Raw genomic sequence first — 27361 nt, 5'->3', positions numbered from 1 at the left:
TAGCCGGGAGGAAGCAACATTATTAAGACAGTTGATATAGTTCAGATGCTCACTTTAAATATGTCTGATTTACTTTGCAATTTTAGTGAAGTTTTCTACAGGAAATCATTTTCTTTTGCTTTTGTTTCTATGAATATGTGAAGTACAGCAACACTTTGCAAAATTTATACTAAAAAAACTCCAAACATAATTGTGGAATAATGGCACTGACTTCTGCAAATTAGTCTCCAGTGGACCTCAGAAGTGTCTCAATTTGCACAAGATAAAACAGTGGGAGGTGAAATATATTCTAGCAAAATTCTAGGTGTGCTCTATGTTTTTAATTTATCGTGAACACCTTGCCTTAAATAAAGTGGTTTAAACATAGAAGGCTGAAAACATGCATCCTCTTTTTTCCAACAACTAGAGTCATTGCTAAAGTAGCAGCATATTGTAATCAGCCTGATTTTACATTAAACTGCAGTTTCAGGTCCAACTGTTGATGCACCCAAAATAGAAATAGACCATAATCTCCAGTTTGAAACAAAAAAGGCTATCTTCACCATCATATGACATTGACCAATAAAAAGGCTTTGAAATTAATAAAAATAAATTTGACAGAGTTTTCTAGGATGAATAATGAGGGAAATAAAATTTTCTAGTTTAGATTCTCTGTAGAAACATTAGTAACACAAGAAAGAAGCAAAGTAAGAAGAACACCAACAAACATACAAAAATATAATTCTCCATCTTTGGAGATGGCAGGTGTTGCCACCACTCACCATATGCTCAGAGGCACATGTTACCAGATTCTTGCAAGCTACACAGCAAGTGGATTGGACTGTGAAAGAGCAACCCAAATGGTGTTTGCATTTTGACAACTTTGTAGGGCAGTACAATATCTCAGAGAGGAGTTCAGGTCTCCTGCTCCCCTGGTACATTCACTATAGCTGCCCAATTTCCCTGCTTTTTAAAGTTTGGTAGAAATATCTGTGGGCTATAGCTACATTCTTAACCCACAAGGTTTTTTGCCTATTAGTGTATTATCTATTACTTAAGCAAAAAGCATTAACAATACAGCATGGACCATCACAGCTACATTGTGACCAAGGCGTTCAGTACATATCTCATTGGACAGATGGTTCCATATGGATGAGAAAGTCTTCAGTAGGATGTTGCTGTTGGTGGTGTGTGTGTTTCTTTGCTCAACAGCAAATGGCTGTTTTGGTGATGAGAGCAAATATTTCTTAACCTTCATAGCAGACATCACAGTTGTAGGCAATTTTCAGTTCTTACATATGCATTTAGATATTTTCTAGACTTGCTGAACTATTTGAGTTTGGCCATACCTCAAACCCTCAGTTGATCAGACAACCACACTGTTTTTGTCACAGGGATATACTGGAAAAAACCCAGAATGTGTGTTTTTAGCATAGAATACAAAATTAAAATCAAATGAATGGGGTAATAGTTTCTTACAACTACCAACACACTTAAAGAGATCAAGAAATGTTAGAGATTAAGCCTTGTATTTCTTTCTTTTAAATATTTTCAGTTTGGTTTGTATTTACTACTAAAACTTTAATAGGCTACTCAGCAATCACTTACGCAGATGTTACTGCACTTGGCAACAATATGCCTAGTTACTGAATCACCCTCTAAGTGGAGTTTCTTTTCCCCTTGGACAGTTCTGGTATATTACATTCAGATCTCTGCAGAACAACTTCCATTTACTCTTAACCAAATGTGTTTGTTTGTTTTTAGAAAAATGCACAAATAGTATTCTATTCTTGAAGCTGTGGCTACTTCAGGCAAAGGAGAGTGAGTTTTCCACCCTCTGTGCATGTGCCAAAAAGCAACCACACACAAAAAAATTCCGTTGCAATTCTTGGGCCTCGGTGCCTGTTAGTGCTCAATCTGGTTTTTGTTGTTTGTTTGTTATGTGCCTTCAAGTTATGAATCAGCAACCTCCAATAGCATCTGTCAAGTACCACCCTGTTCAGATCTTGTAAGTTCAGGTCTGTGGCTTCCTTTATGGAATCAAACCATCTCTTGTTTGGCCTTCCCCTTTTTCTACTCCCTTCTCTTTTTCCCAGCATTACTGTCTTTTCTAGTGAATCTTGTCTTCTCATTGTGTGTCCAAAGTATGATAACCTCCATTTCATCATTTTAGCTTCTAGTGACAGTTCTGGTTTAATTTGTTCTAACACGCAATTATTTGTCTTTTTTGCAGTCCATGGTATCTGCAAAGCTCTCCTCCAACACCACATTTCAAATGAGTTGATTTTTCCCTTATCCACTTTTTTCACTGTCCAACTTTCACATTTGTACATAGAGATTAGGAATACCATGGTCTGAATGATCCTGACTTTAGTGTTCAGTGTTACATCTTTGCATTTGAGGACCTTTTCTAGTTCTCTCATAGCTACCCTCCCCAGTCCTAGCCTTCTTCTAATTTATTGACTATTGTCTTCATTTTGGTTAATGACTGTGCCAAGGTATTGATAATCCTTGACAAGTTCAGTGTCCTCATTGTCGACTTTAAAGTTACATAAATCTTCTGTTGTCATTACTTTGGTCTTCTTGATGTTCAGCTGTAGTCTTGCTTTTCTGCTTTCCTGTTTAACTTTCAACAGCATTCATTATGGATCATTACTGGTTTCTGCTAGTAGTATGGTATCTATCTATCATCTATCTATCATCTGTCTATTGCACTGGTATACCGCCCCATAGCTGAAGCTCTCTGGGCGGTTTACAACAATTAAAAACAAATATACAAATTTAAAAACACATTTTTTAAAAGCAAATTAAACACACATGCTAAAATGCCTGGGAGAAGAGGAAAGTCTTGACCTGGCGCCGAAAAGATAACAGTGTTGGTGCCAGGCACACCTCGTCAGAGAAATCATTCCATAATTTGGGGGCCACCACTGAGAAGGCCCTCTCCCTTGTTGCCAGACTCCCAGTTTCCCTCGTGGTAGGCACCCAGAGGAGGGCCTTTGATGTTGAGCGTAGTGTACGGGTGGGTTCATGGTGGGAGAGGCGTTCCATCAGGTATTGTGGTCCTAAGCCGTGTAAGGCTTTATAGGTTAAAACCAGCACCATGAATCGAGCTCAGAAACATACAGGTATGCAGGTATTGTCTGCATATATTCTGTTGTTGATATTTCTCCCTCCAATTTTCATACCTCCATCTTGGTCCAATCCCACCTTCCATATGCTGTGTATAGATTGAAAAATTAGGGTGATAAAATACACCCGTTTCACACCCTTTCCAATTGAGAACCAATCGGTTTCTCCATATTCTGTCATTACAGTAGTCTCTTGTCCAGAGTGTCAGTTGCACATAAGAAGAATTAAATGCTGTGGCACCCCCATTTCTTTTAAAGCATTCCATAGTTTTTCGTGATCTACACAATCAAAGGTTTTGGTGTACTCTATAAAGCACAGGGTGATTTCTTCTGAAATTCCTTAGTCCGTTCCATTATTCAACATGTGTTTGCGATATGATCTCTAGTACCTCTTCCCTTTCTAAATCCAGCTTGGACATCTGGCATTTCTCGCTCCATATATGGTAAGAGCCTTTGTTGTTGAATCTTGAGCATTACTTTACTTGCATGGGATATTAAGGCAATAGTTCGATAGTCACTGCGTTCCCTGGAATCCCCTTTCTTTGGAACTGGGATGTATATTAAACGCTTTCAGTCTGTGGGCCATTGTTTTCTTTTCCTTATTTGTTGACTTTTTTTGTTAAAATTTGGACAGATTCAGTCTCAGTAACTTGTAGCAACTCTATTGGTTGCCATCTGTTTCTGGTGGTTTGTTTCTTCCAAATATTTTAACAGCAGCTTTCACCTCACATTCTAAAATTTCTGGTTCTTCTTCATACTTCAGTGAATAAATCTGTCAGCCTTGCAACTCTTTTATAGAGTTCTTCAGTGTATTACTTCCATCTTCCTTTTATTTCCTCTCGGTTAGTCAGTGTGTTCCCCTGTTGATTATTCAACATCCCTACTCTTTGTTTTAATTTCCCTTTAATTTCTCTACTCTTTTGGAATAGGGCTCTTGTTCTACCCTTTTTGTTGTCCTCTTCTATTTCTATACAATAACTATTGTAATAGTTCTCTTTGTTCCTCCGTACTAGTCGCTGTATTGTTTCATTTGAGGTTCTAACCTTATTTCTGTCTCCTTTTGCTTTTGCTTTCCTTCTCTTTTTAACCATTCTACGAGTTTCTTCAGTCATCCACTGAGGTCTTTATCACTTTTTAACTAGAGGTATTGTCATCCACTATGGTTCACAAAAGTAAAGGAGTATATGAATGCAGGCATAAGTGTTGACTAATTTGCCTTGTGGGGAGAATTTCCCTTTGTTCTCTCAAATCACCCATAAGGTAAATGTGTGATATTCCCTCTGCAGCTGAGGATTAAATTAAGTTTTTTGCACATAGCATATCTCTGAACTAGTCCCCATTATCCATGCCCAGAGGACCAATAATTCATTACCAACAGGATCCTGTCTGAAGAATGTAACTGACATTTGACGTGATCTCTGGCTGCTTTCAGGCATGAAGAAGAGGATGCCTCAAATTTAGTGAAACCTTTTATTTATCATTCCTCTCTGGGGCCCTCAAATTATTATGACATGCAATCCCAAGACAGTTGGCCTCCAAATCCACTAATTATTTAAAGAAAACATAGTTCCTGTCATGTGGTCTACTAGCCTGCCGAAGGCTGCATTTACACTGAGTTCTTCAAAGACAAGAACATGCAGTTGTCTCATTGTGTTACCGCAATATGGTGTTCAGCAGCTTAGTAAGAAACTATATATGCACATTTTGATATGTGAGTGACTAGGTCTGTAGGCTGAATAAATTTATCTGCTGCTGTGTTGACTTCATACTTTGAATGATTTACAACAGCTATGCAAATGTCATTGTAACTAACTCCTTTTCTCATACCCAAGATATTGCTTGGAACCTAAGAATCGTTGAGTGATATCCAAGGTTAGTCATACTCTGAATAGACACATTGAAATCAATGAATATTAGTAACTTCAATGGATCTACTCTGAGCATGGCTGCATCAGAGATTGCCCATTATATTATTCTTATAATTGCAGAGTAAATTATGAAAGTTGATATTCAGGACTTGCTCTTTTTTTTTACTTAAAGTGTTTTTGCAAGCATCCAAGAGGATATGGGTAGGTGATGGGAGAAGTTAATGTGAAGTAACAGGCCATGAAGAAGAGCATCTAGTCATGCAAGACATGACAGTTCCATCACCTAAACTGTTGAGATTATTTCATGAGAGGGTGGATAACTGCAGTAAATTGAGATTCTGCATGCGGTATCAGATTCTGTATGCAGGAGATTTTAGAAAATTTTCATCCCAGGTTATAATTCTTTGAAGAAAATAATTATCCTTCTTATTTAGTTTATAACTTCATTGATCTCACTATAAGAACTGTGGTTGCCATGTAGAATGCTCTCTCTTCCAGATACTTCATTTAATCTCTTCTCTCCCCTACTCCCACCCCATGTCCATTTTTCCTCCACTAAACATGCTCATCATCACTGGGGTTTTGCTCCCTTAGTTTTTTCCTAACTATTTTTGTACTGCTGCAAACCTTGGTGTTCCCCTACACATACTGATACCTCCCCGTTATTTTTTGGTGCCCCTGTTTTTGTTTCCTGTCAGTGCTCATTAGTTGAATTTGTTGTTAGGTGGAACAAAAACAAGCTGTTCTTCAGTCACTGGAATCTAATGTGTCTGGACACAGTTGTGGGTTGGAGGAAGACCAATAAACTGAAACTGAATCCAGGTAAGACAGAGGCTGTGTGGATGGGCGGTTCTGTTGTCCAGGGTAGAGGTGAGTTATCTGTTCTGGATGGAACTGCACGCCCTCTGAAAGAACAGGTACATAGTCTGGGAGTACTCCTAGATCCATCATTGTTATTGGAGACTCAGGTGGCCTTGGTGGCTAGGAATGCTTTCAGTTACCTTCCTTGACAGGGATAGCTTGCATTGGTAACCTCCCAATTAGATTATTGCAATGTGCTTTGTGTGGGGCTGCCCTTATGTTTGGTCTGGAAGCTGCAGATAGTGCAGAATGTGGTGACATAGCTTGTGGCCAGAGTTGCATTCCATCAATGAGTAACACCACTGCTGAAGGAATGATACTCACTGCCGATATGCTACTGGGCCTAATTTAAGATTTTACTTTTAGTGTATAATGCCGTAAATGACCTAGGACCAGAATATCTGAGGGAATCACCTTATTCTGTATATACCTGCCCATTCACTGCAGTCATCTATAGGGGTCCTCCTTAGGGGGCTGTATGTGCCAGAGGTTCATTCCATAGAGGCTTGGATTAGGTCCTTCAGCGCAGCGTCACCGCCCTGTGGAATACCTTGCCCATTGGAGTTAGACAGGCTCTCTAATTTCGTTCACTGTGCTTACCATGTTGAGCTAAGCAAAAGCCATTCAAACATTTGTGTATTGCTGTGGTGTTGTTGTGATGTTTAATGCTTAATAATGTCTCAAAACATTTCTTTAAAAAAATCAGTCATACTGCCTACTTCTCCTCTTAAGATTTTGAATTCTTTTAAATATTTGAATAGACCTGTATCTCAGAATTTTTTAATTCAAATAGACAGATTAATGTGTCTTTTCACCCAGTATTTCCATTATCAGACAGAGAGAGAAGGGAACCTTTTTCTACTTACATTCTAGAAAGCTATATGTTTTTTAATTATATGAAATGTTTTGCTCAAGGGAATATCTTCATATGAGATACTGAAGTAGGTATTTGAACAGATGCAAATTGGTTGACTAACTCTTCATTAAACAGTTAACTCTCATGAGAGATCTCTCTATAGTTCATTGGACTGCAGGTAGATAATAAGAATTATCATTCTGGTTTTAGAATTGCAATCCTTATAAAATGTATATTGCTTTTAGCAGACTACAGTTGCAGTTCAGTGTACATACCTAGGAGTAAGTCCCATTGAACCCAGTTGAGCTTACTTCTGAATAGACATATTGGATTGCCGCCTTAATGACTAAATCTGACTGTAGTATGTCAACACTTAGAAGGAATCATTACCCTCAGGTCAATAAAATGAGCTTCTTAACAGTTGTAGACATAAAGCCTACAGTATTCTGGGAACTCATCCTGATATAATGTAGATCATGGATGTTAACAAGATACCAGTAATGGTTTGTCCCATTGCTGGTAATTCAGTCAAATACTTGACTTCTGAAATGACAGTGTGCACTTAATTACTTTTTCCAAAATAATATTCACATGCCTTTTTCTTGCCATATAGGCAAACAAACTAATCCAAGAAATAATTTATGTGATGAAACTATTTTTAATTTTTCTTTTTGAAGTGTACCCACACTTTATGCAAGTACAGGTGAATGGTAAGTTCAGTCACATTTCATTGTAAAGTTAAAGTTAAAATTTTAAAAGTAATCTTGTTAAGAGAAAATGCATTAGTCTGTAGCTCATTAATTCAGAATTCTGTCTCCTTGATGAAACTGGCAGTTTTGTGCGATGACACAAATGTGTTAAATGAAATAATCTCTAGACTGTTGTTGCTTGAGGCAGTTGTAGCTTCTCTCTTCATGGAGCAGTTTAATCTTAAACAGTGTGAAGTGTTATACTACTGTAACATTTTTTTCTAGTTGCAGTACTTTTGACTCTGTTGCATAACAAAATAATTGCTTCTATTTAGGGTAAAATTAACTTTTTTGGTAAGATATTGTAACAGGTCTTAGAAATAGGAAGAAACTTTGAGTGTGTTGCAACATAAAAAAAAACAAAAACCACTTCTGTCGTTATGGTCTTCACCTGAGATCCCTAGCAGCATTCTACAAGCATCAGTGATGTAACTAGTGCTGGTTAATAACTTTATTAATGAGTTGAAAGAGAAAATGAATATTTATTTATTTTTATTTATTGAATTTATTCGTTGCCCATCTGGCTGGTTGTCCAGCCACTCTGGGTGACGTACAAAATAGGCATACCATACCTAGACGTTAAAAATCTAAAAACAATGAAGATAAAATATAGCCAACCCCAAAAGCCTGCCTGAAGAGCCAGGTCTTCAAGGCCTGGCGGAAACTCATCACAGAAGGGGCATGGCGGAGATCATTTGGGAGGGAGTTCCACAGGGTGGGGGCCACAACTGAAAAAGCCCTCTCTTCATAAAACCTTGGTGTACTCTTCATAAAAATCTCTAGAGTATGTCCCATGTAACATAACAGAGGAGGGCAATCTTGTTTTTATTGAGGTCCACATTCCCTCAGGGGATATTCTACTGGGGTGACATACCTGCAGTGGGCAGGGGTGGAACCAAAAGTAGATGGGGCCAAAGTTGGGCAGGGCTGCCTCTTCCTTTCTCCCCCTGCCCAATTTTTCCTTCATTGCCCACGTGAAATTAGGCCAAAAACCTCAGATTCCTCACCCCTGACTTAAGTGCATTTAAGAGAAGCTAATAGAGGAATTCAGCAAGGAAGAACATAAGTCATTATGCATGGGGAAGAACTAGATGCAAAATTATAAGATAAAAGAAATTTGACTCTGCAGCAAGATCTTGATGACAGATTTAAGGATTATAAGGATAGCAAGATGATAATATAACACCTGCAGCACAATTTTGACCATTTTAATTAATATCCTTCAGCTTTTTTACCTGAAGATCTGATATCAACCTTATGTATGCTTGACCATTGCACATAATGATTAAAGCTGCCAGAATATTTGGTTGGGCTGAGAGGAGGTTATGAGTAATAAGAGTAGTTTCCACAGTTCAGAAAGAGGTGGTTGTGAGGCTCCCTTTAAAGAAACCATATCTAGACCCAGGTAGTGATTAACAATTATTGTCATATTTGAAATGTTTGTTATATGGAGAAGGTGTTTGAGTGTATGTTCATGTGTCAACTAAAAGAGCTTCCTGGATATTACTCAATTACTTGGATCCAATTTAGGCTGGCTTCCAGCCTGGTTTTGTAAATGTAATGGCATAGATTCCTCTAGCAAATGATGTCTGCTGGGAAATGGATAGTTGGAAGTGTTATCCTGGATGTCTCATAGACTTTCAGTACAATCAACCATGGAAGTCTTCTGGGCTCTCTGGGCGGGATAGATTTGTGTAAGATTTGTGTAATTCTTGGAGAACCAACAGAACAACTGAAGGTGATGCTAGTACGTTGCTGTTCCAGTCCATGGCCTTTGGCCTGCAAGGTGTCACAATTTTCCATCTTGCATCTCATCCTTTTCAACATCTATACGACACCAGAAGTTTGGGCTGAGTTGCCGTCAGTATGCTGACAACATGCAGCTTACGCCTTGTTTCCATTGACTGATCCCAGGGAGGCAATGGAAATATAAATTGGTGTCTAGCATCGGTTTAGAAGTGGACCAATGAACAAGTGAAAACTTAATCCGGACAAGGCAGAGATATTGCTGGTGAGACGTTTGGTAATTTGAGAAAAGATGGGATTGAATTCTCCTTCAAGGAGCAGGTGCACAGCTTGCGCCTTACTCCTGATAGTAACACTCTTTCTGAATACTCAGGTGGTGACTGTTGCCAAGAGTACCTTTTCAGCTGATTAGCCAGTTGCAGTTTTTTCTGGAGAACACAGACCTGATATTTGGTATCTGCTTTAGTTGTCTTAAGGTTGAACTACTGCAATCCTCTCTACATGGAGCTGCCTTTTAAAAATAGTTCAGAAATGTCATCTGATTAAAAAAGCAGCGTCTAGACTTCTGTTTGGCCTCTGTTGATTGGTGCATATAACTCTGGCCCTGTTTGAACTTTGGTGGTTACCTATTATTTCTGGGCTCAAATTTAAATACTGTACTTGGCCTTTAATGCCCTAAATGGTCTTGGATGCAGTTATCGTAAGGACCACCACCTCCCATAGAGACCCACCTGAGCTTTAAAATCTACCTTGATGGTTCAGAGAGCTGTGCCTGCATCTTGGTTCATTAGGCAAGCAAGCACAATAAACTTTTTTCAATATTTGTGCCATTGCTCTAGGATCCCTATCTAGTGGAAATCCCTCTTTGTTACCTTTTAGACAGTGTGTGACAGTAAGAACAGTTTGACAATGGAGCCAGTTACCTAAGAGAGGGGGCTGTCCCTTCCTGGAGGGCTTCGACTGAAAGCTGGACAGCCATCTGCTGGGCTTTCTCTCTAGAGTTCCTGCAAATAGTAGATTAGAGGAGAGGATCTGAAAGGTGCCCTCCAACTCATGATTCTGTGGAAATAACTGGCTTTTAGTAGTTCTGCTGCTGTTTTAAATTCATTTTAACTAAATTCCTGCATTTAAATTTGTGTTGCTGGTATTTTTGAGTTTTGCTTCTATATGTTTTTTTTTAACTGTAAGCCACTGAGTGAATGCTCTATGAACAGAAAAAGCAGCATTTATTATTATTTAATAATAAATACCAGAGCATCATAGGTGAAGATGTTATTACATTTGCCACTTTACATTACCTTTTTAGATTGCATTGTTGGCAAGAGCCTAGGAGGTCTGAGGACTTTGTTCAACCTGGGCAAAAGGAGTTTGAGGTGGGATGAAGTTAAGCTGTCAAATATTCAAAAGAATATCAAAAACATATCAGACAAGTCATTATTTTGCTTTGGGCCAGCACTGTTTTTTTTCTCTTAGAATGACCTGGCACAATGCTGTTTCCGGCGCATTTGAGGGGGAGAGGGAGAATGGTGGAAAAGCTGTGCCGTTACCTTCATTGCTTCTGCCACTTCCATCACCACCACAAGAAGTGGTAGAGAAAATTAAAGTGCAAAAAGCCTCTGCAAAAAAAAGTATATTCTATCCAAATAATACATTTTCAGCATGTTTTGGTTCTGCTTTTTCTAGCTAGTTGATAACTTAAGTTCCGATTATTTCAGGAGTGCAGAGGTGGTCAGTTAATACCAAAATTCACAAAGACTGAATTCTCCAAACATTCCTACGGTAGACCAAATAAACACACCGAGAATGTGATGGGTGTGAGTCCTCACCGTGCAAACTATTCTCTTTCCTTCGCATGTTTCACATTGTAGGGTTTAGTGTATGAACATAGGAAACTGCCTTGAGGAAGACTCAACAGTCCATCTAGCGCTGCATTGTCACTACACTGACTGGCAGTGGCTCTCCAGGGTTTCAGACAGGGAGCCACTACCAGCCCTATTTGGAGATGCGGGGGATTGAACCTGGGACCTTCTGCATGCAAGGCAGATACTCTACAGCTGAACTATGGCCCTTTCCCTGCACCCTGTGAATGAGCATGATGGCTGATTTCTGCCAATTTCTCACCACATGCCACTATGTAACATCTTCAGACTCTCTAAATAGCCTTTCAGAACAGCAATAAAATTATTGTTGCTGGCTTTGCTTCTACGCACAGTGGGGTACCTGATTTCTATCAATTCCCCTTAACATACTCCAACCCTCTATGACCATATACAGAAGACTCCAACCGTCAGGACTGGCTTTGAAGATGTGGGGGCTTTAGTGGATTGGGGTACATATGTGAAAATGAGTGCCTGCCTTAATCAAGCAAAAGTGCTTTCAATTAGTGTAAAGGCATTGTTGGATGCAACCTGCTAAATTGCGTAAGAATTTAGGGAACTATCTGCATCCTGATGATCTAACTTGGGAAGTAATGCTAAACGTTTCTTACTTTTAAAATAGATAGTAGCTTAGTGTTCAGTGAAGAGAATTCATGCTCATAAATGTTTGCTTGAATTGTATTATTCTGTAATGAACCTAATTTCAAAATGTTCATTTTTCAGGTTATTATGAATAGCATATATTGGATATATTTAATAATTGCTGAAGATGATCCTTTTTATGTACAAGGCTTTTGAAATCTGGGATTTTATACAGTAAAGGTAAGGAAAACCTAACAACATTTAAATATTAGTATTCAGAGTACTTCGTCCTCTTGTATATATCACAAAATATTAATATTTTAAGTAGAGCTAAGAGTATTCACCTCCTTATAGTAAAGTCCACTTGTCTATGACTAAGCAGTCTAAATTATTTTCTTTTAGAGTGGTATTTTATTTATGTTTGCACATAGGTTGCCTTGATTGCCTTACTGTATAGATGTTTTGGTTTGCTATGTGGAACGTTATGTTAGTAGAAACAGCGTGCACAAATTAATTTTGTTAAAAAGATGTAATTGTTGATATTACTGGATGACATTATGATACCGGGTTGATGACTTGAGGCAACTATTTCTGTTTTACCTGTGTGTGAGAGAGAGAGGGGGGAGGGGGAGGGGGATAGGATTGTGCGCCCTCCTCTTAAAGTGTGTGTCAGCAAGGCTGTATGTGCCAGTGTCTTTCCACTTGAGAAAATATTTAACCCATGGTTTACATTAGTATTTCTAGTTCAGTGTTTTCTTTCTGTACAATCATCTGTTGAACAAACATTTTTTAGAGCAAGTTAGACCAGAAATCCCATTTATGGGTTTTGAGTTGTAGAAAGAGGTATTGCATGTAAAGCATGCTTTCTTCTCATAGCTTGAAATAAGAATGCAGAGTACATGAGGTTGCTCTTAAATACTGTTCAGAGATTGCAGCTAGTGCAAATTGCAACTGCCAGAGTTTTTATAGGTTTGAAAGCTCAGGAGCATATAACATCAGTACTTAAAGATTTGCACTGACTGCCTCTTGCTCCTGAGACCATTCAGGGTTTAATTTTTGTTATATAAAACCCTGAATGATGTATAATCAAGTCACCTGAAGGAACACCTCTCTTTATTGTCCTGCCTGTACTTAAGGTCACCTGGGCAGGCCTTTCTTGTAATTCTGCTGCTTAATACAATTGCAGATGTGATTTACCAGAGAGCCTTTTCAGCAGTAATGCCCTGGCTGTGTAATACCCTCCCCCCTAAGGTTTGGCTGGCACCAACATTGTCTAACTTTCAACACCAGCTGAAAGCCTTCCTCTTTCTCTGGACCTTCTGAACATTTTAGGAAATTGGCCTACACAGTACAATAGTTTCTTTTGCTTCTGTTTCTGTGAATATGTGAAGTATAGTAACACTGTGCATAATTTACGCTAAAAAAAACCCTCGAAAAACAATTTTGAAATAATGGCACTGACTATTCTGCAGAATAGTCTCCAGTGGACAAGAGGAGTGTCTCCATTTACACAAGATAAAACAGTGTGAGGTGAAATATATTCTAGCAAATTTCTAGGTGTGCTCTATGTTTTTAATTGACCATGCCCACCCTTCCTTAAGTGGAGTGGTTTAAGCATAGCAGGCTGAACACATGCATCTTAAGCAGGCCACGTTTGTTTCACCAACAGCTAGATTCATTGTTTGGCAACATATTTCAATCACTCTAATTTTACATCAAACTGCACCTTCAGATACAACTGTTAACGCACCCCAAATAGAAATAGAATATAACCCCCAGTGAAACACAAAAGGCTGTCTTGACCGTCATATGACACTGACCAATAAAAAGGCTGTGAAATTAATAAAAATAAATTTGACACAGATTTCTAGGATGAATAATGAGAGAAATACAGTAGGGCCCTGCTTTTCGGTGCCCCGCTTTTTGGCATTCCACTAATATGGCAGCGCCAGTGGGGCAGTCAGCTGTAGCGCGGGGAGCTCCAGCCGCCGTGCTCCAGCTGACAGCAATCAGCTGTAGTGCGCAATCAGCTGTAGCACAGGGAGCTTGCGCGCTATAGCTGATTGCTGTTGGCTGGAGCACGTCGGCTGGAGCACCCCACACTACAGCTGATCGCTGTCAGCTAGACCGTGGCAGCTGAAGTTTTCTGCACTCCAGCTGGAGCATGCAATCAGCTGGAGCGCGAGGAGCTCTCGCGCTCCAGCTCATTGCTGTCAGCTGGAGCGCGGCGGCTGGAATACAGTAGGGCCCCACTTTCCAGCGGTTTTTGCTTTTCAGCAGGGGCCTGGAACATAACCTGCCATATGAGTGGGGCCATACTGTATAATTTTCTAGTTAGATTCTCTATAGAAACAGTAGTAACACAGGAAAGAAGCAAAGTAAGAGGAACACCAACAAACATACAAAAATGTAATTCTCCATCTTTGAAGATGCAGTTCTGATTGCAGGTGTTGCCACTACTCACCATATGCTCAGAGGCACACGTTACCAAATTCTTTCAAGCTACACAGGAAGTGGATTGGACTGTGAAAGACCAACCCAAATTGTGTTTTCATTTTTACAACTTTGTAGGGCAGTACAATATCTCAGAGAAGAGGTCAGGTCTCCTGCTCCCCTGGTGCATTCACTATAGCTGCCCAATTTCCCTGCTGTTTAAAGTTTGATAGATATATCTGTGGGCTTATAGGTATGTTCTTAAACCGCAAGGGGTTTTTTTGCCTATTAATGAATTAAAGTTTGCTGAGAATGGATTGACCATATACATGCTTATGGAGTTCAGCAGGATTTACTCCTGTTCAATCATGCTTAGGATAGGTTAAACTGACCCGGGGGAGGAGCAGGGTGGGTGGGCACTGCCAAAGGGAAAGCACCTTTCCTTTCCAAAAGGAAAACGTTAACAGTATCATTATTTTTCAGGGTTTCCCATGCCTTTTTATTTTACAGCAGACATAAAATAGTCTCCCACCAAAGCTGTCCCTGGCCACATCCACACCATTTATTTCACTTTAAACAGTCATGGTTTCCCCCAAAGAATTATGGGAAGTGTAGTTTGTGAAGGGTGTTGAGAGTTCTTGGGAGATGCCCTATTCCCCTCACAGAGCTACAATCCCCAGAAATCTCTGGGAAGAGGGGCTGACTGTTAAAACGACTATGGCCACATGTAGTCTCCCATCCAAATTTAAACCAAAGCTGTCCCTGGCCACACCCATGTCAGACATTTATTCCACTTTAAACAGGGATGCTCAGAGTTGCTAGAAGACCTGGGCTGCTGCTTGGAGGAAGGGCAGGATATAAATTAAATAATAAATAAATAAATAATAGAAGACACCCTATTCCCTTCACAGAGCTCCACTCACCAGAATTCTCTGGGAAGAGGGACTGATTGTTAAAACCACTCTGGCCACTGGAGCTCTGTCAGGGGAATAGGAGTCTCCTAACAACTCTCAGCACCCTTCACAAACTACGCTTCCCAGGATTTTTGGGGGGAATCCATGACTATCTCAAGTGGAATAAATGTTTGGTGTGGGTGTGGCCCCCTGATTAGCCTAGCCAAGCAGCTGTTAGTCTGACTTTTAGAACACTGACAGTTGGTTCTTATTGAGTCCAGTGTTAAATTTCTTAAATTAATTAAAAATCAGCCAGGCATTTTTTAAAAAAACTTTTAAACTGCAGAAGATGATGGTCAGAGTATGGGGCAAGGTCAGTAATAGGATTACAGGTATTCACTGAACATGGCTGATTTTTAATTAATTTCAACAGATGATGAGACCACTGACAGAAAAAAGTGTAACAGTGGTCTGGATTTTTTTTTTCTCTTGGTCTATACTTTGAACTCCCTATTTTCTCTGAGTGTTTTATGTATCATCATGAAAACATAGAGGGTTGTTAAGCAAGTGTTTCTGAGTTCAGGATTATGTTTTGTAAATTTTGAAATGAGCTTATGGGAAGCAGCAGAATGGCATGGGGGATATTTTCAATTTAACATGGCAGAATGTGGAAAATCCACGCTGGCTATAGTGTACAGCCACTTTCGTATCATATAGGGACAGATGGATTAGGAATTTTATTGACTGTACATTTACTTATGGTTTATTTTGCGAATTTTATGTATTATAACCTACTCTGAGGTCATGTATGATAATAGGCACAATATAATTTTTAAAGTAGCTACATTTTTAAATTAAATTACAAAAATAACAAAACCATGTGAGAATAAGTTGTTTTCACCAGAAAGCAAGCAGTGATGATGAGGTATCTTTAATGGCTGTCATTTTCTGATGTCCTGAAGTTTTTAGCCCACTACTACAATGGGGGAGAACGTTGGTGAGTTTTTTCATGAGCTCCCTACCCTGACTTTGGCTCAGCCAAAACAGTAGTCAGAAATGGAAGAGAGGAAAGGAGGTGTGGTTAAGCTCAAGAGAAGGTTCTAACAATTTTTTTCTGAGATAGGTTTCCAGTGCAGTGGGAGAAAGGAGGGATTTAGGTTCTCAGTCCCATGATGCTATAAGAAATGAGATTGTGTGAGATCAAACTAAGAGGAGAGAAGTAATTTGACAGACTGCTATTAAGTGAAGATGTAAGGACAGAGCTTGGAAAAGTTACTTTTTTGAATTCCCATCAGCCCCAGCCAGCATGGCCACTGGATTGGGCTGATGGGAGTTGTAGTTCAAAAAAGTAACTTTTCCAAGCTCTGTGTAAGGAATAAGGGAAACAGGTTTGGTTGTAAAAGGTTATTTTTATACCTGGACTCCAAACATCGTAAAAGTTCGTAGCCTTTCCCAAATAATCACTTGTCAATCAGATAAGCTAGGGTATTGATCCATTTTTCTCTAGGGCAAGGTGGAATTTCTATTCATTCTTATGTCTAATACAGCCTTTTTTTTAAGCTTGACTTCCTGCAATTGGACATAAACTAGCATAGGCACCCGGACTTCAAAGTGTGCTCTCAATTTCAGGCAGTCTACTATTAGGCAGGTGAGGCTGCCCATCTCAGGCTGCACATCAGGGCATCAAATTATTTATGTTTTTAGGACAGTGAGATGGGAGTGAACCTCATTTGAATTTTCTGTTTCAGATATCAGAATGTCCTTGCAGTGTTCAGAATGCCATTTATCTCCTCAAAACAGAGATGAGAAGAGTTGCAAAACAAGTCAGCCATACCAATACTCCACAGTCATCCAAGTTAACATAGAACTCCACGAGATAGTTGTACATTCTTTTTATTTCATTTGTGTTGTAACCATTGTTTTCTTACGAAGAAACCCATTTCTTACACGACTATGTGCTCTCACACCGGTCCATGTCTCTAAATCTTGTTGAACAAAATGTCTTCTACTGCACGTGACTTTTTCATGAAAGCACAACAATGTGATTTCATCAGATGTGCCACTTCACTATTTTTCTGCATAATTGCTGCTATCCTATTGCTTTCTTAATTATCTGCCAATTTTGCATGATGTTTAGCTATGCATCTTTTTTTAAACTAACATAATGATTGTACAGAGACACCTTCATTGGCTCTGAGGTGCATAGTTTCAGCTGGGCCACCTGTGCTGCAGCTTTTAGCTGACCTTTGCTCATTTTATTTATTTATTTTATTTTATTTATATACGGCCCTAAGCCGAAGGGCTTTCTGGGCGGTGTACATACAATAAAGCAATCAAAATATATAAATACAATAATACAATATAGCAATACATACATCAATAAAATAAAAATCAAAATAAAATAAAATCATCATTTTGCAGAACGGGTGTAAAAAACCTTGATGGACCTCAGGTTACTGAAATAATCTTTAGGAATCCTTTGTCATTTGGAGGAATCTATTTTATTGGCAACCTTTGAAATCATGTCCATTTTGTGTTGAGGTATATCTGATGTATTCTTCTGAATAAGAACTTTCATTTTGGGTAGATTGTGTTTGAATAATATGAAAAAAGTTATTAATGACAGGGGTCTTGATTTTGCCTAGTACTACTTCAGTAAACAAAGAAATCAATAAGTAGTTTGGCAGCAACGTTAAGTCCTAATGGGCTATTCTCCTTCATTTGGAAGCAGATGTCATTCCCAGTCTAACTACATTGCACTAAGAATATTGCGCAATTTTCAGTTTCAGACTTCGTAAAGATAGCATATTTTCCAGTGTTATAAATTACTGGCTGAGTTTCTCCCTGGACAGACAAAAGAAAGTACTTCTTCACACAGTGCATAGTTAAACTCTGGAATTTGCTCCCAGAAGAAGCAGTGATGGTTACCAATTTGGATGGCCTTAAAAGATAATTACACAATTTCATGGAGCAAAAGGCTATCAATGGCTGCTAGCCATAATGGCTGTACTCTGCCACCATAGTCAGAGGCAGTATGCTTCTGAAAACCAGTTGTCCAAAGTCACAGGAGGGGAGAGTGCTCTTGCATTCAGGTTCTGCTTGTGGGCCTCCCATGGACATCTGGTTGCCACTGAGAACAGAATGCTGGAATAGATGGGCTATTGGCCTGATCCAACACGCTGTTCTTATGTTCCCAAAGTGCTGACCAGCCAGTAGCTGACTGTAATAAATATTTGCTGAAGAATGAACTATCTTGAACAGAACTCTCTGTTCATAGGGAGGAGCTGTCCCAAATGTATCTATTTGCTATGAAAAATAGATTGGAATATAGGCAATATTATGATGTATTCAAATAATAAAGCTTACAGCTGAAAAATGTAATAATGTAGGAGAACAGAAATGTATTTTTAAGAGCATAACCCTTGCTGAATGAAACTCAAAGGCCTATCTAATCAAGTATCCTGTTTCTCAAAATGGCCAGCAGCATGTCTATAGGAAGCCCAAAGCAAGACATTAGGGCAATAGCCCTCTCATACTGTTGTTCCCCAGCAATTAGTATTCAGAAGCTGACTCTGTGTTGTTGGAGGAAGCATATAGTCATCTTGACCACTAATCATTGATTGTTTTACCCTCCATGAATTTGTCTAATACATGAATTTGTTTAATATTTTTAAATTGGTGTTACTGAATTCCATAGTGTATGAATATAAATATTTCTTTTTAGAAAGTGTAATTCTGGTTGCCATTTCAAATGTAGAATCAGTGTAGGTTATCCAAGACTCATTCCTGTCCTGTTTATTTAGATGTGTTAGTTCAAAATTAGAAAGAACCATCAGCCAGAGCACAGGAACACAAGGGCAATGCTTTTCAGCTGGGCCTATGCTCATCCTGGCTGGAAAAGGCCATTTGGGAGAGGGCAAGAATTTAGGAGACTGCTCTGGAACAGTTTCTATAATTTCCGTCAAGAAAGGTCACAGAAGGTGGTGATAGGTAACGATCGCTCTTCCTGTAGAATTATACAGGGTATATGAGGTCATTAGGTGAAGTTTGGCAGAGGTTTAGAATTTGGTGTCACTGATATGATCAACATTCTGCAGTGTCAATGCTTACCCTGTTTCTAGTCACTTTGAACATAAAAGCCAGTTTCAGTAGCGGCCAATTGTGCCTTTCAGAAATTCCACCTCACAGAACTGAAATTTCTCCAGAGAAAAAATAATTTGCTTTTGAAAATGATACTGAATCATACAGCAGTTTAAAGGTTTGCTGGGGAAATATTTTGGAATAATAAAAAATTCATTTCCTATCATGATTCTTTAAACATGATTACATCTTTTAGAAAGTAAAGCAGGACCCAAAGTTCTAGAGGTGCAGTTACCTAATTGAATGCTTGACAGCCCTAGTGGCAACAAATCTTAGCTATGCTATTTAATCTGGTTGTAAAAAGCAGTTTTTTGAAATTCCTAAATCACAGGACTGTTTATAATATTGTACAAGCTGCTATATTTTGACTTATGAAGTAATTCTTGATATGTTCTTTGCATGAAGAGAAATATGGTCTTTGTCATATTTCTTTTGCTGGTGGAAAAGTTTTATATTACTGATTTTGGTTTGGAAATATTGGTTACTTATACTTCTCTCATTTTGTGTAATGGCTTGGGGAAAGGATACCTAGGCTGCTTTCACACTGCACTTTATTCCATTATTCTGACTATTTCTTACCATATTTGATGTTTCACACGACGCACAAGCTAGCTCCAGAATTCTAGTGGAATGTAGTGAAAGTTTAGCGCTAATTTCTGTAATAAATGATACCAGAAATAATCCGTTAGCAAGGCTGGGAACCCGGAAGATTGCAGGAGTTTATTGCTAGCTACAGCTGCTCATGTGACAGGCATCCCAGCATGCAGTGCGTTCCCACCCTTTAGTTGTGCAGGTTTCTTTTTTTTTGCCTGATGAACGTTGTACTGGTATTCCGGCATCAGTGCAGATAGCAGCAGCATTTCCCACACATACCCCTCAGATCCTAAAGGGAGAGGGCTTTCATGGCAACGGGACGAGATCTTAGACCTCCTACACAGTGAGGAACAATGTGCATGGGTGAGGGATGAAACCAAGCCGTCTGAAAGACAGTTGCGCAAAATGCCGGTATATTGGCTGAAAAAGCTGCTGTTCCTTAATGCAAGAGGTACTGCAGTGTGAAAGGGATTTTAGAAATCGGGACAGAAGTGCTACCTTTCTAATCCATTAAACTACTGCAATCAGCCCCATGTGTGAAAGCAGCCCTAAAGGACAAATCTGTCAGCTACACTCTGTAGGAAAGGCCCATCTGTGAATCCCACCACTTTCAGAAGTGCAGTAAGTGGTAATAAGGGGAATTGTCTTCTAGGTTGTGGCGCCAAGATGTTTAGCCCTCCGCCCCAGGCCAGAGCACTTCATGATAAGGCCAACTTTCCATTCTCAAACTGTGGGGCAGGCTTCCCTGGATACGGGATTTTTTTTGTCGGAGGCAGGGAGAGGAGCCTATAACAGAAAGAAAAATCTCATCAGAGGGGTAGCCATGTTAATATTTAAGGGCCAAAAGACTGAACTACGTTGAAATCTCACTTTGTGGGCCTATGATGAAAGGTTGTCTCTTTAGTTCTTGTAGATCCTGATCAAGTAGTCTAAATCACAAGTGATCATTATGATCTAACCACAAATTTGATCTAAGGCTTAATTAATGTAAACATTCAGAGAGGGATTTGGTAATAAAAACCCAGATTACCTTGAAAGCAGTCAGTCACTGTGTTCAAAATATAATTTATAGAAGGAAAACATGATAAACTCAAGGGCAAATGTTCCATCCTTAAGACTAAACACATTCATGTGGTGACCAAAAGTCATGGTATATAATATTTCACTGTGTGACTCACCAGTTTATGCTAACTCTTTCTCTAAGGAGTTGATGGGAGCAGTTTGTATAACCTTTTACAACCTAAATTCTCATAATCTTAGATCATGTTTATTGTTTGCTACTGTATACAGTTATAGACCAGTATTGGCAGACTAAATTTATTTGAATAACATTATTCTTCCCTAAGGCATATAAGTGTTGCTGTTGCTAAACATTACTTATGTTCCTCTGATATTTCATTATTTTAATTTTATATATTAAAGGAATGTCATTGATAATTTTGGACTAGTCACTGTTACTACAACCTGTTAGGTGGAAGCAGTAGAATATATATGCTCTTATGAAATCTCTGAATTAGATATCGGTACATATGGTCTTCCTGGAGTGTATTTACTGCATCAGCTGGGATTTTTATACTGAAAATGTATCACGTACTGGCCCAGAGTTGCGAAACTAATTTGAAAATACTGATTTTCATTATGTTCTGCATATTTGCACAATAATGCAGTCAAAATAATTTGCTCTGAAAACTTGTCGCCTTCAGTGCATTTATTTTGATGTCATAAACCCATCAATTTTAGAAATATATCTACATATATTATAACCAGCAATAGACAGGTTGAGAAGCGAGCCTTTACTATGTCAGAAACATAGGGAGATGCTGATACACAGTGAATTGTAGGTGGGGACTGGATCAGTTCCCTGCCCTCCTTCAGATGGGTTAGCACTGTATATAGTTAGGTAAATTGCAAATGCCAAGGCATTCTTGATTGGATTAAGGAGGAATTGCCATGATGTCTCATACTGTTGCAAGGTGGATTTTGTATCTACCTCCTGATTAACATGTATGTTGCCCTACAAGTTCAATGCAATTTTTTGACTGCCTCAAGCCCCATCTTTTAAATTTTCTCAAGAGTATGGGGGGAAATAATGCAAGGTAGTAGCAAGTTCTGTAGGTAAAAACAGTCCATTTTAAGCTTTGCCTAACCTTCTACGAACCTGCAGGGAGAAACTTAAATGAGAGGGATGAAAAGAAGCTGTGTAGAATGCCAAGACTTCACTAGCTAGCGTATGGTGGTTAGTTAGAGAAGTGATTTTATTTAATGTCAGTGATTGCTTTTCCACTCTATGTTGACTGGATACTTTAAATCCCCAAAAGCACAAACTGTATCCATCTCATTTTTGTATGAAAAAAGACATAATTTTTAGAGGCGGCTTTGCTATATTTACTCAGAATATTAAGAATATGTTCCATTCCAATATGGGTGCAGTTATGAGTGTGCAGGTGGATTTGCCAGCAGGATTCATGTTACTTGAACTTGGAGTCTGAGCAACTTGTGTCAAGCAAGCAGGAAGGCTGAATAAGGAAGGATATAAGAAGATGTATTTGAGCCTTCCATTCCCAATCACATCCCAGCACACTGCAGTGGACTTGAAGGGAATGGGAAGAGCAGGTGAAGATACTTACGCAGGGGCAGATCATGCCTTACAACTATAAAGGGTGCTAACCAGTGAAGTCGTGCTCGGAGAAGACCCACTCAAATCATTAGACTAAAATTCCATTTTAATAGATCTACTCTGCGTATGACTAATATTAGATATCACTCAAGTAATTTTAACAATTATATACAGGAGCCTTCACTGGTAAATATAGAAAAGATATTCACATTTTTATTAGTTATTGGAAATAATTAAGTAAATTTCACATCGGCAGTGAAGTCTTCAGTGTTGTACTTCACTTCCTCAGATATCATAAAGTCCAAGTAATATATTTCTGGTATCATAATTTGCTCTTGGTTTCGTTTTACATTTCTCTCGCAAGGCCAGTAGCCTGACATGCTTTCATTCTCTAATTTAAAATGGTTAATGTAGTTTATAGCTTATTATCCTACTGATTTTTATTTTTGCGCTTATTTTGTGTATGCCTGTGCTACTATTTTGAAAGTAGTACAACCTGAAGATGGAAGTAGGTTTTTTTCACATGCAGCATATGTGACCTTGTTTAACAGTTCTGTCTTGAATCCAGAAACCTTAAAACGCTGTCATAATTTTATAAGTGGGTCACTGCCCTTGTGTGGTCTTGAAAGAATACATAGTTTGAATCTGATTTTATAAAGCAATATTGTAATATTCCATTTGACAAAAATATATTTAAAATTCAACAATTGTGACTCAGATTGGTCTACAAAAGCTGGGTCTTTAAATATTATTTACCTATTGTGTCACCTTTCTAATACTCAAAATGGTACACTATAAAAATATTAAAAGAATTAAATAAAGACAGCATTAAATGAAATGCAGAGATCAATCCTGTGAGATCAAAACTGGCATAAATACGAACCATTACTTCTGTTAAATTAATTATCTGTATTTTGCGTAAACTTCCATCAGGGTAGCCATGGTAGTTATAATAAAAACAGTAAGTTATGTCACCTTAATGACAAACTTTTGTTTTTGCATAAGCTTTAGTGGATCGCAGTCCGTAGTTTCTTAATGTTTAGAAACTTACGTGCCGGCTTAATGTTTTTCTGGATATATATTTGCCTTCTAACTACGTGTTGCTTGTTTTACAGCATGTTCATTATGTCAGTATGTACCTCTTTGATCAATATTAATAAACAAATTATTTTAGTTTCCATTAACACCACTATGCTGCTTTATTTTTTGGACTAGCATTGATTACCATTAGTCTTCAGATTGTGTTGTAGTGAAATTGGTTGTTTTTAGGATTGTTTTCCATATATTAAAAGGCTTGCTTATTTCATTACAGTGAGATTTAAGATCTCATGTACTTGTACCTATTTACGTAATAGCAGGGATCGCCAGCCTGTCATCCACAGGTACCATAGTGCGCACAAAGGCCTTTAATGGCACCATCAGAAAGCTATGGAGTAAAATGTGCAGGTACCTTTCTAAGAGATTTTTGTGAAATGAGTCAGCCTAGCTGCTCCTGCCTGTCAGTGGTTTTAGCCAATGAATGAAGTCAGAGCTGTGAAGTCAGTTGTTTGGACACCACGCAGTAGGAATCCTTAGGGTCCTAGAGACCTGCTGTTTTCCCTTCCCCGTTGGTGCATTTTTTCCTGCCTTTTTTCTAATCTGTAGAATGTCCATACTTTCCCTTTTATCTAGCAACCAGAATGCATCTTTCCATTGCTGGGAAACAGTGATCATGTAGTGCCTAGGTGTTATTTTCTGGATCTACTACTACACAATAAGTGTGTGTGAATGTGAAAGAATCCCCCTTTCCCCCAAAGGGTAAATAGGAAAACTTTATAAAGAGGCTTAGTAGTATCTCCGGCTTTGTAAGAGCTAAATACCAGGTTCTCATTAAGAATTTGCTGTATACTACTTTACAATACAATGGATTACATGTCTATTCAGAAGTAAGTGTGTTTATGTTTAATGTGGCTTGCTTCCAGGTAAGTGGGTACAGAATAACAGCATAGGCTTTGATTTAGGACTGACATTAAGAAAAAGGGTTCTTGTGCCTTTAACATAAATTAAACAGTTCAAGCTTTTTCTAGTATGGAAAGAAAATTATGCGAAAATCTTCACCATGACTACACTCTAATCATGGTGAAGCTTTTCCCATAATTACATTTCCACTCTATAATTTTGTGTTCTGCCACACACACCCATTGCAGCCATTTTGTAACTGGTGCCACCAGCACTCTGAAAATTTGAAATGTGCCCTCTGGTCCAAAATGGGGAAGGGCCATAGCTCAGTGGTAGAGCACCTGCTTTGCATGCAGAAGGTTTCAGGTTCAATCCCTGACATCTCCAGGTACGTCTGTGTCAGGCCCAGGATGTGACTCAGGAACCAGACCAACGGCTGTAGTTAATTCGTGTTTTATTAGGGTAATGTCCAAACAAAGACTGCGTTTTCTCATGAAGCAATACATGGATACAGGTCCTGCGGCATTGGGAGAAAGTTGACAGAGCAAGGGACTTCTTCCCGCCTGTTCTTTAAGAAGGGGCGAAATGGGCGCGCAATCTTTCGCTCCTCCTTAACTGCCACTCAGGTACTGCCCGCCTTTCTCCCCCTTCTCTCCTGTCTTTTCAGCTGTCTGCGTGTGCGCGGTGAGGGGGGAAGCATCACCCCCTCCTCTTCTGAAGTTTCCGATTCCAGGATGGGGGATAGGGGAGGGGCTGATGGTAAACTGCCACCCTGCTTTTCGGCTGTGAGCAGCCCTCCCTCTTTCCCCTCTTGCTCTGAGCCTGAAAGAGGGGGAGGCGTGAGAATGTCCAGGGAGGGCTCAGGCTCCCCGTTGCTAAGCGACCTTATCACTGGCAGTTCCTCTGTTTCGTCTTCGCTCCAAAGGGGGGAAGTCCCTCCCCCTTCCCTCTGCCACCCATCCGAATACTCTTCTCCCAACTCTCCGGGATCCAGCTCCCCGGGATTGGGACCCCAGCTCTGCCTTCCGACACCATCCCCCCTCCCAGGCTGTGCCCCCCTCCCCTTGTCTGGCTTGGGACGGAGGGGAAAACGTTGATGGAAAAGTTTTACTAATTCTGGAGCATGCACATCAGCTGCATCTTCCCATGATCTGTCAGCCACCCCATAGCCTTTCCAGTGAATCAAGTACTGCAGCTTGTGGCGTCTGATCCTGGAATCTAAGATCTCCTCAACTTCAAACTCAAGCTGCTCATTTACCAGGAGTGGAGCTCCGGGAGGTTCCTCTGGCCGTAACTCACTGGGAGGGGCGGCTTTCGTTAAGAGGGATCGATGGAACACAGGATGTATTTTAAACGTGTCAGGCAGCTTCAGTCGGTACGCCACGGGATTGATTTGAGTTTCTATTTCGAAAGGACCCACCCTCTTGTCTTGTAATTTTCTACATTTGCCCGGCATCTGGAGGAAGCGGGTGGACAGCCATACCTGGTCTCCCGGTTGAAGGGGGGGGCCCTCCTTCCTGTGCAGGTCAGCAACTCGCTTGTACTCCGTTTTGGCTTCGTTTAACTGCTGTTTCAGTGTCTGTTGCGCCGCTTGCAATTCCTTAAGGAAGTTCTCAGCTGCCGGTACCAGCATTCCTTCTGAGCTGCTTGGAAAGACTTTAGGATGGAATCCATAATTAGCGAAGAACGGGGTTTGTTGAGTGCTGGAGTGCAGAGAATTGTTGTAGGCGAACTCTGCAAAATGCAAATATGATACCCAGTCAGTCTGTTGATAGGACACATAACTTCGTAAATATCTTTCCAAAACGGCGTTCAAGCGTTCCGTCTGCCCATCTGTCTGGGGGTGATGGGCGGAGGAGAGTTTTAATTCCGTCTGCAACTGTTTCCACATTGCTCTCCAAAATTTGGCTGTGAACTGAGTTCCTCGGTCTGAGACTACGCTGTTTGGCAATCCATGCAGCCGGTAGACTTCTTTGATGAATAACTTGGCCGTTTCTTTAGCCTCTAAGGCCCCTGCACAAGGAAGAAAGTGTGCCATTTTGGTAAGTAGATCCACCACTACTAAGATGGCTGTCATTCCTTGGGACTTGGGTAGATCAGTTATAAAATCCATGGAGAGGTCCTTCCAGGGTTCGTGTGGGACAGGCAACGGTTGTAACAGTCCTGCTGGTGTCCCTGTTTGTGTTTTTGTCCGCAGACAGAGCAGGACTTTACATAACTCTCAATATCCCGACGCATTTTAGGCCACCAGAAGTCCTTGGCCACGTTCTGAATGGTCTTGTAAATCCCAAAGTGTCCCGCTGTGATGGAATCATGACACTGGCGTAGGATTCTGAGCCTTAATTCCCCTTCTGGCACATATCTGGCGGTTTTGAACCATAACAGTCCATTTCTCCAGTGAAAGGTTACTTCTGAGTCTTGACCTTGTCCCATCTCCTGCTGATATTTTAGCATGTCTGCATCTTCTTGTTGTGCCTTTTTGAGTTCCTCTTCCCATGAATGCTGGCATACTCCCAACGTTAATTTCTCTGGCGGGATTACGTACTGAGGCTCGTCCTCGGATTCACTTTCTTTGTATTGTGGCTGTCTGGATAAGGCATCCGCTCTCTGGTTTTTGGCTTGGGCATGGTAAGTAATCTGGAAGTTAAACCTAGTGAAAAACTGGGACCATCTTATCTGTCTCTGGTTCAGCTTTCTGGCTGTTTGGAGGCTTTCAAGATTCTTGTGGTCGGAGCGCACTTCAATTCGATGAGAGGTCCCCTCTAGGTATTTTCTCCAGTTTTCAAAAGAGTCCTTGATGGCCAGCAGCTCCTTCTCCCAAACTGTGTAGTTCTTCTCTGCAGGCTTTAACTTCCGAGAGAAGTACGCACAGGGGTGCAGCTCCTTCCCTTCTTGGTCTAATTGTAGCAGGACCCCCCCGATGGCAAAATCTGAAGCATCTGCTTCCACTATGAAAGGGTGGTTCGGATCAGCAAAGCGCAGAATGGGCTCAGTAGCAAACCTTCTCTTCAGCTCCTCAAAGGCCTCGGTGGCGTTCTCTGTCCATTGAAACTTCTTCTTCCCCCTTAAACAGTCAGTCAGAGGAGCTGTTAATTTG

At 39.9% G+C, this 27361-nt stretch overlaps 1 protein-coding gene across 6 annotated transcripts in view; it reads left to right on the top strand.

Moving 5' to 3' along the window:
* The window catches only part of MBD5 (methyl-CpG binding domain protein 5), a 185803-nt gene that overhangs the window by 47844 nt on the left and 110598 nt on the right, over positions 1-27361 (top strand). For 4 of the 6 annotated variants that reach the window (XM_061608835.1, XM_061608836.1, XM_061608841.1 and 1 more), the window contains exon 2: positions 11791-11889. The exons of 1 other annotated variant lie outside the window; for it this stretch is intronic. The gene's annotated coding sequence lies outside the window, so the exon portion shown is untranslated. Of the gene's footprint in view, positions 1-5759; positions 5801-11790; positions 11890-27361 lie in introns of those variants that run through there. One more of the 6 variants, XM_061608838.1, reaches the window with a different exon arrangement.

The sequence above is a fragment of the Rhineura floridana genome, chromosome 2 (assembly GCF_030035675.1).
Source record: "Rhineura floridana isolate rRhiFlo1 chromosome 2, rRhiFlo1.hap2, whole genome shotgun sequence".
Lineage (NCBI taxonomy): Eukaryota > Metazoa > Chordata > Lepidosauria > Squamata > Rhineuridae > Rhineura > Rhineura floridana.
This window is presented reverse-complemented; position numbering and strand designations above follow the sequence as displayed.